Below are 14882 nucleotides of genomic sequence, written 5' to 3'. Positions count from 1 at the left end.
GATGAGACCCTGAAAAACCCCTCCTGACTCTGTACCTCAAGCCAAACCACCCAGACAAGTTGTGAGAATATATCAGATTTGCAAAGCCCACACAAAATGAACAGTGTTGTGAGAATTAAGATCGCTGTCTCTTTCATGTTAATCTGGGGATTAGAGATTGCTAGGAAAGTCTTCTTTTTGGATTTTATCAGTGTAAGCAATTCATTACTGGAGAGTGTACTGTGACAATCTGTTGGGAAAAGACTTCTCCTTAGAGGTCCGACTAGCACAAATGCTGCCTCGAGTTCTCAGCCCAAGAGAAAATGATTTTGTGGTCCAACAATCTCGGCTTGAATCTATATAAATACATTTGATTATCATATTCTTCCTCAACAAATTCAATGAAAATATTTTTAAATCCCCAAAACCAACCTTGATTTTATGTAAGGAATCCTATTTCACCACACTGTTGGGTGGTCATCTGTTAATGTGCCTGTTTTTTAAGGATCTCTCTGAGCACATGGGATACAATGACTCTAAAGTTGTCAGTACCAACAAGTTTTGCCACTTACTTTAAGAGCTTTGAGTCCTGTTAAATCTGTTGTAAACCTGATGAAAATATTGTTGTTGGGTTTTTTTTTTTACAAATTATAAGGAGAACTTGAGAAAAACCTTGATGCATGAATTATTGCAATTCGACTCTAAGTGGCGATTTGTGGATTGGTGCTGGTCTTTGAGCCAGAGGTTGCTGAGGCTTTGTGAATTTCCAAAACACAAGTGTTTAAAAAGTGAAGCACCAGCAATCACATTGACTTGCTTGGAGGCAGAGCTAGTACCCACTAGTTACAGCTGCTACCTCAGTCTTTGGAGTTCATCCTCTGAGGGCCAGTGCCATGTGCCTTGGGGCACACACAGTCATATGAACATTATTACAGTCCCAAAGGGTGAAAATACTAAAGGGGAAAGAGAACAACTATTTCTTGAACATTTTGTAGGAATGGAGGAAGAAGAATCTGTTGTCTGCTGCAGTGTGCACACAGTGTTTGTCTTCTTGCCAGAAAAGCTTACTGAGTATACTTGCAGCAAGTGCAAACTGGTGTCTCTCTTGGAAGAGAAGGTCAACAGACTGCTATTTGTTGACACTCTTCAACACATCAGAGAACATGAAGACATCTTGGATAAAACAAAGAGAGAGTTGATCCTATAAAACCAACAGAAGAAAATGTCAATGACAATGAAGAGGGCTGTAACACTGGACAAACACTCTGGAGGATAGTCGTTGTCAGAAGAAGACCATGAAAAGGGGATTCAGGACTGCTCCAGCTAAGTAACCACTTCCTCCATCTTCCTGAGGATAATAGTGGTGAAGAGATACAAAGAAGAGACCACCCGGGAGACAATGCATAGCATTGAACCATAGTAGTGAAATGCCAAACTACATTAAGTTCTGTCTAGACGCACCTTCAACTAGATTCAGGCAGGACCACATCTCAGCAAGGGAAGTAAAATGCTAATAGATCACAATGACAATGAAGTACTGCTCAATACCTATTTTGCTTCAACCCCCCCCCCTCCCTAAAAAGAGGCCTCTGTACTTTCAAGTAGTAACAGAAACCTTGGCAAGGAATCGAAATGCAGATAAGACTGATAAAGACTTAGTCAGAAATCACTGAACTAATCTCAATAAGTTCAAATCTGCAGGGAAAGATGAACAGCATCACATACTTTCTGATATGCTCATAGAAACACTTGCTATCATTTCTGTGAAATCTTGGAGAATGAATTTAGAGCACTGGAGAACATTGTCCCACTTTTTGAAAAAGGCAAAAAAGAAGATCCAATAAATTACAGGCTAATCAACCTGAAAAAATAACAGATTAAAAAGGATTCTTCTCTGCAAATATCTTGATGAAAAGTACAGTTATTACTTAGTCAGCATTGGTTTCTTGAAAACAGATCCAGCCAAATTAATCCTGTATAATTTTTTGACCAAGTCACTTGATTGGTAGGAAGTGGGAATGCTGTGATTATCATTTATCTGGACTTCAGTAAAGTCTTTGATGGGGTCCTACATGATACTTTGATTGACAAACTGATTAAATATGGCATGATTAAAATGGAATAGCTGTGTCAATAATTGTTTGGAAAACCATGTGTAAGGGGTTGTCGTCAGTAGCTGTGCTTCAAATTACCTCATGTAGAGCACCACAGGGTTCTATCCTGTTCAGACAGGACACTGTCTGGCACTATTCAATATTTTTATTAATCATTCAGATACTAGATGCCTCATTTTGAGAAGATTATAGCTAAGTTGGAGCAAATTCAGAAAGGGGCAAAAAGGATAATAAGGGGTATGGAGAACCAAACATATGAGGAGAGATTGAAGGAGCTGGGTATGTTCTGTTTGGTGAAGGGGGGATTAAGGGATGATTTGGTTGCAATCTTTAAATACATATGCATTATATTACATGTATATTCTGGTGCTACTCCAATTGTCAGAAGCTCCAACTCTTGATTTGCACTGGCATGTCCAAAAACCCATTACACAAATACATGCAGTGTTTCACCGAACTACAAATCCAAGGATTCCATAGCTTTGAGCCATGGTAGTTAAAATGGTTTCAAACTGCTATGGCAGCTAGGATAGTGTATGCCAGAAAGTGGAGACTAAGTGAAACAGCTTCTATGGATGAATGGATAACATGCGGATGTGGAGAAGAGCAAACCACAGACCACCTTCTACAATGCAACCTGAGCCCTGCCACATGCACAATGGAGGACCTTCTTATAGCAACACCAGAGGCACTCCAAGTGGCCAGCTACTGGTCAAAGGACATTTAATAGAATGCCAAGTTTGCAAACAATGGTTTTTTAAAAAATACAAGACAACTGTTTAGTTCGCTCCTGATATGATAAATAAATAAATGGATAACAAAACTATTCAACACTGTGAACATGGACAGATTGACCTATTTAGTTACAAAGTCACAAGGCAAACATATAAAACCAAAGGACTGGACAATGTTTAAAGAATATATAACAGAGAATAAAACAAATATGATTATATAGAATGAAAAAAAGGGATGGCAATTGAACCACTTCAAGTTCCAGAGAAAAGGAGGAGCAAACATGGAGAAACAGATTTAAAAAGACAACCAAAAACCACAAAGAAGAAGACTGGAAGATCAACACATCATTTTCTTTATCCTTTTTCCTTTTTTCCTCTTCTTCCTCCTTCTTTTCCCCTTCTTTATATCTCCTTTTTGTTTCCATTCCAACAATATCCTTTCCAGACCCTCCTCAACCCATTTCCAAGTTCAAACCCCTCCCCTCCCCCCTTAGATACTACACCTTCCTTCTTCCCACTCTTTTTAATCTTATCCCCTTTTAAAAACTTCAATAAAATTAAATGGCATCAAACGGCATTAATTCTACAGTGTAGACACACCTCAAGAAACGCCCACCTACTTCTACTACAGTAGATCAGCAAGGTAGGAAGCAATCACGAGAAAGAAGGTGAATCGCTTTTGACTTTCATTTTACAATTGTCAGTTTTTAACAGTAACTTTCCCCCTAATATTGAAGCTAACATTTAACCCTCCACCCGCATATCACTTCAGAAATATAAGGGATGTGTTTGAAATACAGAAAGGAGAACATTGGACAATACTGAAATACAGCATCTTTTATTGTGACCTTAGATTTTCACCACTTGGCTTCCCCCTTTCTCCCCCACAAACTGGCTTTATTTTTCTGTGGCCATAAAGGTGAGGCATCCAGTGCTGAAGTGTCCAAGAAAATAGCTAAGATATTATACTGTGATAAATCACATGAACTAGATAGTAGTCTCGGAGAGTCTTGAAAAATCTGTAGTCTTCAAGGAGCTGGAGTACTGCCAAAAACACGTAGTTTATCATTGCACACAGTCACAATATGAGAACAGTGGACTGGGTGTCTTGTCTAGCTCAGTTTTTTTAAAGTCACTAAGATTTGTGTGAGGGACACAAGGGGAATATAATTCATTAAAATATTTGAATGCAAGGTTATTTCAACCTTCAAGAGAGGAAGAGAGAGCAAGCAATGAAAAGAGGAGTAACTTGTCAAAGTTGTCAGAGTTCATAAGCAGGTACATAGTCCTGCAGGAGTAGAATGTTATTTGTCCAGAAAATCATTTTTCCACGACGTAACGCTGAAATGACAAGCAGCAGTGGCTTTTAAATATAAAAAAATCACAAGTGGTAAGGTTTATAGCTGGTGCCTAATCCTGGATTACTTGCTGCTCTGCAGCTGAAAAGATGTAATAAAATGAATAAACAGAATGTGGTGTTTTCAGGAAATACTAAAAAAGAAGAATTGGAGTAATAATTATTTGATTGCTTTTATTCTGCTGACAGGATGACCTTAGCTGAAATGGTATAAAAGGAAATCTATCTATTATTTTTTACTCTCTCTGAAATTAAAGAGGTGTCAATTATTCTGCTAATATTTATCCAAGTACGTTTGACCTTGCAAATGTCCCCAGTAAGTACCAACTGTGAGTATTTTCAAACAAAAGTCTTTGTTCAAGTGTTCAACTAGAGTTCTTTTTTCTGCTTCTATTAGATTAGCGGCTTCATGTTTTAACTGATTTATTATAGTAATATGGTGTTAATGTGGCTTTTATTATATTTGTATCTGTAATATTAATATTTGTAAGCCACTCTGTTGTTCTTGTTTGAAGGACGGGAGGGATATAAGAATTACAAACTAATGAATTTAGTTAATTAAACTAATATCTCCAACTAATCCAGAATAACTGCTTATTGAAATCTATGTCAGCGTAAATCTTCTTGCTAGAACATCATTTTAGAATGCAGCTCTGATTAACTAACTACTGAATTTTAAATGCTATCCAACACATCATTTAGACTACAATAGTCATTTTAGTGACTAAAATGTGATACTGTTTTAAAGAAATAGAGGCTTCATATTTATATGTGTTGGGGAATCTTCACTGTTAGGTTCAAAATAACCCTCAGTTGTGGTGATTCCACCAAAAATATAGCAGAGTACCAGAAGTAATCTTCATAACCAGCAAAAAATTCAGTGTTGTGAAACTTGAATATGCTTCTATTCTTAGGATGGCACAAGATTTGGGGCGTAATCTATATAAATAAAAATGTAATGTTCATTTGTGGGATTAACAGAACTCAAAAATCACTTGACAAATTGACACCAAATTTGGACACAAGATACCTAACAACCCAATGTATGTCCTTCACTCAAAAAATTGATTTTGTCATTTGGGAGTTGTAGTTGCTGGGATTTATAGTTCACCTACAATCAAAGAACATTCTGAACCCCACCAATGATAGAATTGGGTCAAACCTCCCACACAGAACCCCCAGATGGTCCACAGCAACGCGTGGCAAGGGACAGGTACTGTAAAATAAACTATGTGTAGTTCACGTTTGATCAGCCCTCAGACTGCCTTGCCAGAGAAAGAAAATATGCCATGCAGATGAACAATGAAGAACAAGTAGTTTACTCTTCATAAATCAGGACAACATATTTACAAACATGTGATCAGTTGCATTGACCCACATAATGTCCTTTTATGAGAAATTTAAAATTGTCTTTCTTTGTCCATATGGATAAACTCCTTCCAGCAGCTCATGAAGCATGAGTACACTCCAAACGCTCTCTCTCTCTGCTTCTCTTTGCAATCACCTGCATAGCTCAGGCCTGAAAAATGTAACAGTATTTGAAAGTCCTAGGTTCAGGCAGCTCCCTGGGCGTAGCTCAACCAATCAGCTTCATGCATCTTATTTTACTGTTCACACACACACACACACACACAAACCAATTTCTTACATGTTCCAACAGGATTGTAGTCAGAACTTTAGGTTCAAAATTATTTATTGAAGTAAAAGAAATACATTCTAGATAGAAAAGGTTTTGGGGCTAACTAGCTTTCTAAATCTCCTCTTCTAAAGTAGTAATAGGGTAAAAAGTTAAAAATACATGCAGCTACATTTTACCTAAAGAGTGAGGCAAAATGTGTTTTCACTGGAGGGAAGAAAAGGCAGAAGAAAACAATGGTGGAGACCACATGGTCAACTCAAGGCAATAAAACTTAAAGAGGAAGTTCCCTCACAAGAGGGGAGGAGACAGTGGCTCGCAGGAGGAGTAAAGACAAAGCCCTTTCTCCATGGTAAAGTGGGGAAAGGAATCCCTCAGCTTAATCCTATCTCTTGTCTAGCTACTCATTGAGGTCTGGAAACCTGATGACACAAGACACGTGCACAGTCCAGGGATGAAAACATGAAGCCTATTCTAAAGCAAGGATTTGTATCTAAATAGTATGATGTGAACATGCAATCTTGTTAGAATATATTAAAGGTAAAGGGACATTAAGTCTAGTCATGTCCGACTCTGGGGGATGGTGCTCATCTCCATTTCTAAGCTGTAGAGCTGACATTGTCTGTAGATGCCTCCTAGGTCATATGGCTGGCATGACAGCATTGAGCGCCAGAGTGGTACCTATTGATCTACTCACATCTGCATGTTTTCAAACTGTTAGGTTGGCAGAAGCTGGGGCTAACAGTGGAAACTCACCTTGCTCTCTGGATTTGAACCACTGACCTTTTGGTCAGCAAGTGCAGCAGCTCAGTGGTTTAACCCAATGTGCCACCAGGGGCTCCTAGAATATGTTACCTATAGATATTATGGTATTCATTGCATTGTGATCACAATGGGAGCATCCTTCAAGAAATGGTATTGATGCAATACTTATTTCCATATTTTATGTTTGAATATAGTCCAAGGAATCATTCTGAAAATATCATATCCATAGCTGAAATCTGTATATCATATTCCAACTTGCGGCTTAGGGAGAGCGGGTAAGAAATTAATAATAATAATAATAATAATAATAATAATAATAATGGTCTGTCACCATTATACAATTTTGTCTGTACATTTACAAAACACACACACATGAACATGTTTTCCTTCATAGAAAAAAAGGCACCATCAGCAAAGTTAATAAAAGTGCCTAATTAAATAAAATAAACTTTAGGAATAAGTTTGGCCTTTATGTTACAGGGAAGGAGCTACCAAGTGTTGCTGGAGAGGTCCCAGTTCTCAACAGAACTCTCCTATCTATTTAGGCCATAATGAATGCTTACTTGAGAATAACCTTTACCGCAGTCTGTGGCACTTATTTTTAAGCACAGGATTACATAAGCTTGGACCATCACTCTGTAACTGGAAAAGTACAACCTTTCTAGTGACACTTTAGTCTTTTGCAGAGAGTAGCCCCACATGACTAGTAGTTACTATTATAATCCTGCATTCACTGATCAAGGTCAGAAGCATGTTACTTCCTCTATGTGGTTCTTAATAGTAAACCATTTATGTTGCTAACATTGCTTGGCCCAAATGCATTTTTATTGTATACCTGGGGCTACATCCATTGTAGAATGAATGACCTTTAACTGACTGGCTTGACTATGGTACAACTATGGAGTTGTAGTTTGGTGAGGCACCAGCACTTTTTGGAAGAGTCGCAAAATCACAACACCCATGATTACATAGCATTGAACCATGGTAGTTAAAGGAGTGTCAATCTGCATCAATTCAACAGTGTAGACGCACCGTCAGTGATTTTGCCACACTTTACACAATAGATGTGGTTACTATGTGTATACATATTCATCTCCAAGTCACCCATTGATTTATGGCAACCACTTAAATTCCATAGGTTTTTCTTAGGCAGGGGATACTCAGAGATGGCTTATCTATACTCACAAAGAGTATTCCAAAATTTGAAGACTACATCCTAAAACTTTCTGGTTCATTGTGATTAAATTCCTTTAGCTTGACCTTTTTTGACCTCACTAAATACTCTCTATTATGATGAAGTAAAGGTAATGATTGTCTCTTAGTACTGTTTAGCATTACCTTTTTGTCTAATCAGGAGTATTTCCTATTTGTAGTTAAATAGCTTTCCCCCCAGTTCCTCTAGTTCTGTCTTCAATCCCATAAGCCATTAAAAATTTCCACTCGACTAGTCACGTCTATGTTCATGTGCAGACCAGTTGCTTAAAGGAGTATTTCCCTATGGTAGTTCTTCTTTTGAATTCTGGTATTTTGAATGCAGAGTGCTCCAGATATGACCTCTCTCTGTCATCCTATATATATATAAAATAATCTGATCACAAGCTTACCAAACACTTTAACAACAAAGTAAGTCATTTTTTGAACTTTGAGTAGGCTTTATAGTAGTGGTTCTCAACCTGTGGATGCCCAGGTGTTTTGGCCTACAACTTCCAGAAATCCCAGCCAGTTTACCAGCTAGGGTTTAACCCGTTGCGCCACTGTGGCTCGGCAATAAAATAGTTAATAATAATAATAATAATAATAATAATAATAATAATGTGCTTTCAAGTCATTTCCAACTGATGGCTTTTTAATGTGGTTTGAATGTGATTTTCCTGCTTCTTGGCGAGGGTTGGACTGGATGGTTCACAAGGTCTCTTCCAGTTCAATGATTCTATGAGTCTATGGCGACCCTAAGGCAAAGCTATTAAGAGTTTTGGAATATGTGCAATGACCATGGAATGGCTTTAGACTACGATTTCTTGAGGGCGTGATTTTAATATTGAATGCAATGTTTTTAAATGTTTAATATGTATTCATTTTTATTAGATTTATTCTAAGCTTAATGTTCTAAAAAGGTAAAGGTTTTCCCCTGACATTAAGTCCAGTCATGTCTGACTCTGGGGTGTGGTGCTCATCTCCATTTCTAAGCCAAAGAGCCGGCGTTGTCCATAGACACCCCCAAGGTCATGTGGCCAGCATGACTGCATGGAGTGCCGTTACCTTCCCGCCGCAGCGCTACTTATTGATCTACTCACATTTGCATGTTTTCGAACTGCTAGGTTGGCAGAAGCTAGGGCTGACAGCGGAAGCTCACGCTGCTCCCCGGAATCGAACCTGTGACCTTTCGGTCAACAAGCTCAGCAGCTCAGCACTTTAACCCACTATGCCACCGGCAATGGTATTCCCCATAGTAACCTATGAATGTGAGAGCTGGAGCATAAGGAAGGCTGAGCAAAGGAAGATAGACACTTTTGAACTGTGGTGCTGGAGGAAAGTTCTGAGAGTGCCTTGGAATGCGAGAAGATCCAACCAGTCCATCCTCCAGGAAATAAAGCCCGACTGCTCACTGGAAAGAAGGATATTAGAGGCAAAGATGGAGTACCTCTGAGGATGCTTGCCATAGATGCAGGCGAAACATCAGGAGAGAATGCCTCTAGACCATGGCCATATGGCCCGAAAAAACCTATAACAACCCGATGAAGTACTTTGGCCACATCATGAGGAGACAGGAAAGCTTAGAGAAGAGAATGATGATGGGGAAAATTGAAGGAAAATGGGGACGGGCCAACTAAGGGCAAGATGGATGGATGGTATCCTTGAAGTGACTGGCTTGACTTTGAAGGAGCTGGGGGTGGTGACCGCTGACAGGGAGCTCTGGTGTGGGCTGGTCCATGACTCCACGAAAAGTCGGAAGCGAGTAAATGAATAAACAACAACAAGCTTAATGTTTTGTAGTTGACTATAAGTAAGCCGCCTTGAGTCCCCTTCGGGGTAAAGAAAGGTGGGGTATAAATAGGGAAAATAAATAAATAGAGCCCCCCCCTCCCCGGTGGCACAGTGGGTTAAAGCGCTGAGCTGCTGAGCCTGTTGACCAAAAGGTCACAGGTTTGAATCCAGGGAGCGCTGTGAGCTTCTGCTATCAGCTCCAGCTTCTGCCAACCTAGCAGTTCAAAAACATGCAAATGTGAGTAGATCAATAGGTACTGCTTCTGTGGAAAGGTGCTCCATGCAGTCATGCCGGCCACATGACCTTGGAGGTGTCTACGGACAACACCAGCTCTTCAGCTTAGAAATGGAGATGAGCGCCACACCCCAGAGTCAGAGACAACTGGACTTAATGTCAGGGGAAAACCTTTACCTTACCTAAATAAATAAATATTATTTTCTGGGACTGCATGACTCACCCAAGGTCACCCAGGCTGCATCTCCACTGTAGAACTGATGCAGTCTGACACCAGCCTTAACTGTCTTGACTCACTACCGTGGAGTCCTGGGCTTTTTACTTTGGGAGAGAAACCAACATTGTATTGCTGAAGGCTTTCATGGCTGGAATCAGTGGGTTGTTGTAGGTTTTTCGGGCTGTAAAGCTATGTTGTAGTAGTATTCTCTCCTGACGTTTCGCCTGCATCTATGACAAGCATCCTCAGAGGTTGTGGGGTCTCACAACCTCTGACGATGCCTGCCAAAGATGCAGGCGAAACGTCAGGAGAGAATGCTTCTAAATACAGCATAGCCCGAAAAACCTACAACAACCCAGAAACCAACATTCTTTGGCAGAGGAGGCTTGTAAAAACTCCAACTCCCATGAGCTCACAGCCTTGAGCCCTGGCAGCCGAAGCGGTGTCAACCTGCATTCGTTCCAGAGTGCGGGAAGCCCCCCGAAGGAGGACCAGCAAAGCCCGCTTTCCCTCCGGCGCTGGAGGAGAGCAGCACTAGACAGCTCCCGGCTCCCCCCCTCTCTCCCCCCGCCCTCCCGGGTAGATCAGGGGGCGACTAGAGGGAAGGGGCATGACGTCAGCGTCGGCGGCGGGCGCGGATTGGAGGCCAGGCGGGGAGGGGGCGTGGCCAAGGCCGGCTCCTGCGCTAACCTATTTGCTGGCCTCAGTCTCCCTGGCTCTGGATGGGGAGAAGGGACGGCGGCGGCGGCGGGTCGGGTTACGTAAAAGCCGCCGGACCGCGGCGGAGGCAAAGGCTCCCAGAGGAGGAGCCCGCCGGGAGGGGGCGTGACCTCCCCAGCATCCCCGTTACCCTCCCCATCCTCCTCCTCCTCGCCTTGGGCTCTTGGGCTGCCTCTCTATCCCGAGATGAAGGCACTGAAGGAGCAGCCAGGCTGGGGCTTCCCTCCTGGGCAGCGCCGCCTCTTGTAACAGGGGACTTGGGGCCAAGCGAGGAGCCTTTCCCTCTCAGCAGCAGCAGCAGCAGCGAGGAGAGCGGTCTCCCTCCGCAGGTGAGCCCAACGGGGAAGAAGAAGAAGGCAAAGGAGATGGAGAGCTCTCCTGTTGAAGAAGAATTGGGGCTTGGCATGGGAAGGGAAGGGGTCCCGCCAGGAAGCGCCTGCCAAGGGGCTCCTCTCTCAGGAGGGGGAGGCGCCTGGCGCTCCACCAAGGACTTGTTTGCCCAGGCGGCAACTTTCTGAGGGGCTCCTCCAACCCGGAGGCAGAAGGAAGGAGCCCGCCAGGCTTGGACCGCCCTGCTTCGAGGGTGGGGGCTCCTGCGCCCTGGAGCGGGGTGGAAGGGGGCTCCCCGTCTTTGGCCTTCTTCGGAGAAAGGCCAAAGACGGGGCCAAATACTCCCCCCCCGCCTCGCCCGTCGCGCCCTGGCGGCGTGGCTGCAGGCGGAGAAAACGCGCGCCCAGGCTGCCTCGGGTCAAGCGCCGAACCTGAGGGCTCCAGTCCCCTTCGGCTTCTTCCTTCCTTCCTTCCTTCCTTTCTTTCTTTCCTTCGGCCGAGGCGGCCAATCCTCCTCCTGGCCCCGTTTGACACGCAGCGGCGACGTGTGTGCCTTGTGTTTGTGTTGAGGGCAAACGCTCAGGCGGTGGTGGGATTAGGAAAGGTGACCGGGAAAGGAGGCATCTCTTTCCCTTCCCCCCTCTCTCTGCTCTTCTCTTTCTGTCTGTCTTTCTCTCGGTTACACGCGCACACACACTTTCCCACCCCCTCCTCTTTCTGTATGTCTGTCTCTCCCCCCCCCCCCCCCACACACTTTCCCTTCCTCTTCCTGTCTCTTCTCTCACACAGTCTTTTCCTTCCTCTCTGTCTCTTCTCTTTCTCTCTTTCTCTGACACACACACTCTTTCCCTTTCTTTCTCTCTCTCACACACTTTCCCTTCCTCCCCCTCTCTCCTCTCTCTCTCTCTCTCTCTCACAAACACACACACACTTTCCCTTCCTCTCCCTGTCTCTTCTCTTTCTTTCTATCTGACACACACACACTATTTCCCTTTCTCTCTCCCTCTCTCTCTCTCGCACACACACACTTTCCCTTTCTTTCTCTCTCTCACACATTTTCCCTTCCTCCTCCTCTCTCTCTCTCTCTCTCTCTCTCACACACACACACACTTTCCCTTCCTTCCTTGTTTCTTCTCTCTCACACACACTTTTCTTCCCTCTCTCTCTTTCCTTTCTCTCTCACACACACTCTTTCTCTTCCTCTGTCTTTTCTATTTCTCTCTCTCACACACACTTTCTCTCCCTCTCTCTGTCTCTCCTTTCTCTCTCACACACTTTCCTTTCCTCTCCCTGTCTCTTCTCTTTCTTTCTATCTGACACACGCACACTATTTCCCTTTCTCCCCCCCTCTCTCACACACACTTTCCATTCCTTCCAGTCTCTTCTCTCTCTCTCTCACTCACACACACACACACAAACTTTCCCTCCCTCCCTCTGTCTCTTCTCTTCTCTTCTCTCTCTCTCACACACACACTTTTCTTCCTTCCCTCCCTCTCTCTGTCTCTCCTCTCTCTCACACACACTTTTCCTCCCTCTCTCAGCCTCTCCTCTTTCTATCTCTCTCTCTGACACACACTTTTCCCTGACTCTCTTTCTTCTCTTTCATTCTCTCCCTCTCTCACACACTTTTTCCCTTCCTCCCTCCCTCTTTCCCTCCCTCTCTGTCTCTCCTTTCTCTCTCTCACACACAACACACTCTCTTCCTCTCTCTGTCTCTTCTATTTCTCTCCGACACACACACTCTTTCCCTTTCTCTGTCTCTCTCTCTCTCTCACACACACACATACTTTTCCATTCTCTCTCTGTCTCTTCTCTTTTCCCTCTCTCTCTCACTCACGCAAACACACACTTTTAATCCTTCTCCTGGTCTTTCCTCTTTCTATACCAGCCTCTCTCAAACACACTCTATCCTTCCCTCTCTCTATCTCTCCTCTTCTCCCCCCCCCACACACACTTTCCCTCCTTCTCTGTTTTTTCTCTCTCTTACACACACACACACACTTTCCCTCCCTCTCTTTGTCTCATTTCTCTCTCACTCTCACACACTTTTTCCTCCTCTCTGACTCTCCTCTTTCTAACTCTCTCTCTCATTCTATCTCACACACTCTTTCCCTCCCTCCCTCTGCCTCTCCTCCTCTTCCTCTTCCACTCTCTCTCTCTCTTTCACACACACACACACTCTTTCCCTCCCTCTTTGTTTCATTCCTCTCACACACACATTTTCCTCCTCTCTGACTCTCCTCTTTCTAACTCTCTCTCTCCTCTCACACACACTGACTCTTTCTCTCCCTCTCTCTGCCTTTCCTCCTCTTCTCTCTCTCTCTCTCTCTCACACACACACACACACAGACACATACACACCTTCCCTCTCTCTGTCTTCCCTCTTCTCTTTCTATAGGTCTCTCCCAGCAAGTCTTGCCTCTGTTTAATTCCTGCACCGCCTGGCCTTGGTGCCTCTGGCCAGCTGAGGGGTGTTGAATGCATCTCCACTGTGGGATAATGCCATTTTGACACTGCTTTCCTCCATACTAGGGAACCCTGGGAGTTGTAGCTTCTTTGGCAGAGAAGGCTAGAGACTTGGTCAAACTTAGGGCACCTACACTGTCCACTGAATGCAGCTTGACCCCAATTTGAAGGCCATGGCTGAATGCTACCAGGGTTTTGTTTGGTGAGGCACCAGAGACGGCACCTCTCCTTTCTCTCTATTTAAAACCCTACAAATATGCTATCTGTCTGGCCGCCTTCTGGGCTGCGGGTCACAGGACGCTGTGGGCGGGTGGTGAGGCCATGGAAGCAAAGCTTAATCCTGATGTCGTGCTGGGTTTTTTTGGCTTCCCTGAGAGGATTACAGCCCTGAGGGAATTCTTGTGGTGTGGGATGCTTTCTCCATGGAAGAGCCCTTGAGCTCATCCTTCCTCGTGAAACCAGGACTAAGGGCACAGAGAGTTAGGCATCGTCCAGGACTTCTCTGGCTATGCATGCGTGCGTATCAGGGATTTCCTAAGCATAATTATCTGTGAATAATTTGTTTTTGACCCTGGGATCAGGCCGCAGTGGTTTTCAGCATGTACAAAGTGTTTATTAATATGCATGTATGTGTTTACTTTATTTTTATCCCGCCTTTCTCCTGATATAGGGATTCAAGGTGGCTAAAAGCAAACATGACCTAGTCAGTCAAACCAAAACAAACATATTAAAATAGTAATATAAAAATTAAGAAAACCATTAAATATTGTGTATCGTCAACATAGAAATATCAACATTAATTTGACAGTATAGATGCACCCATAGCCAGCGTATGGGATTTCTAGATGCGGAAGGGAGACTTTAGTTCATTAACCACATAATACTTGATCTATTTGATATGTGATTTAACCACACAGATGTTGGCTGCCAAAATAGCTTGTGTTGCATCCATATTTTGTAATCCATTCTTTTTTGGATCCCTGTAGTATGTTGAATAATGAAGATGCCCCTGAATTCTGTTGCTAGTCCCACCTAAAGCAGTCGATTACATCAATGGGATTGACCTAAGTGTTGATTTACCTTTCAATAATTAATTCAGTGGGTCTATTCTGGTTGGGATTAACTAATAGTAGCCATCATTAGACTGTAATATCATTGCTTATGGAAATACAATTTTGTATATTTTGTACACTTTTTCCAGCTTTGTATATTGTTCTTGAATCCTATGCATAGAATAAAGCTCAGTGCTGGGGATGATGGAGGTTATAGTATGAAACAATTGGAGAACCACCATGTTGAGGATAGCTTGCATAGTTGGTTTTTGAAGTGTGTAAATGCATGCAT

General features: G+C 43.1%; 1 protein-coding gene across 3 annotated transcripts in view; it reads left to right on the top strand.

The window, feature by feature from the left end:
* Positions 1–10709: 10709 nt before the first annotated feature.
* GALNT13 (polypeptide N-acetylgalactosaminyltransferase 13) overlaps positions 10710–14882 on the top strand; it is a 251043-nt gene continuing 246870 nt past the window's right edge. For 2 of the 3 annotated variants that reach the window (XM_060777115.2, XM_060777107.2), the window contains exon 1: positions 10710–11071. The gene's annotated coding sequence lies outside the window, so the exon portion shown is untranslated. The remainder of the gene's footprint in view (positions 11072–14882) is intronic. The other variant, XM_060777134.2, reaches the window with a different exon arrangement.

This window comes from Anolis sagrei, chromosome 1 (genome assembly GCF_037176765.1).
Source record: "Anolis sagrei isolate rAnoSag1 chromosome 1, rAnoSag1.mat, whole genome shotgun sequence".
In the NCBI taxonomy this organism is placed as follows: domain Eukaryota; kingdom Metazoa; phylum Chordata; class Lepidosauria; order Squamata; family Dactyloidae; genus Anolis; species Anolis sagrei.
This window is presented reverse-complemented; position numbering and strand designations above follow the sequence as displayed.